This window comes from Neophocaena asiaeorientalis, unplaced genomic scaffold (genome assembly GCF_003031525.2).
Source record: "Neophocaena asiaeorientalis asiaeorientalis breed wild unplaced genomic scaffold, Neophocaena_asiaeorientalis_V1.1 scaffold30, whole genome shotgun sequence".
Lineage (NCBI taxonomy): Eukaryota > Metazoa > Chordata > Mammalia > Artiodactyla > Phocoenidae > Neophocaena > Neophocaena asiaeorientalis.
Genome location: NW_020174923.1, coordinates 9,241,271 through 9,241,682, shown reverse-complemented (window position 1 = coordinate 9,241,682; position 412 = coordinate 9,241,271).

Below are 412 nucleotides of genomic sequence, written 5' to 3'. Positions count from 1 at the left end.
GGGGGAGGTCAGAGATGCATGGGGGGGGGGGCGGGCAGAGATCCATGCCTTCCACCTGAGCGCAGGAAGAATGCCAGCCGAGTTGGTACTGGCCGGCCAGTGGTGCCTGGGCTCTGGCCAGAGCAGAGCCACCAGGCTCCACAGCCCCCCAGACCCTGCACAGCCCTCCCTCCTCACCCTGGGGGACTGGCACAGGCAGGAAGTCATCGAGAGGCCCTGCCACCCAGCTGCTCCCGCTCTGCAATAGCACTGATCAGTGAAAACTTACAGGAATGTAGCGGGGATGGAATTACCTGGAACTGTTCTTTTTTGGGGAAAACTAAACACACAAAGTTTTCTGTGTCAGGTATTGGGCTGGATGGGGCAGCTGTGTGTTGGGGTGTTTTTGTTGTTTTTTTTTTCCTGTTATTTT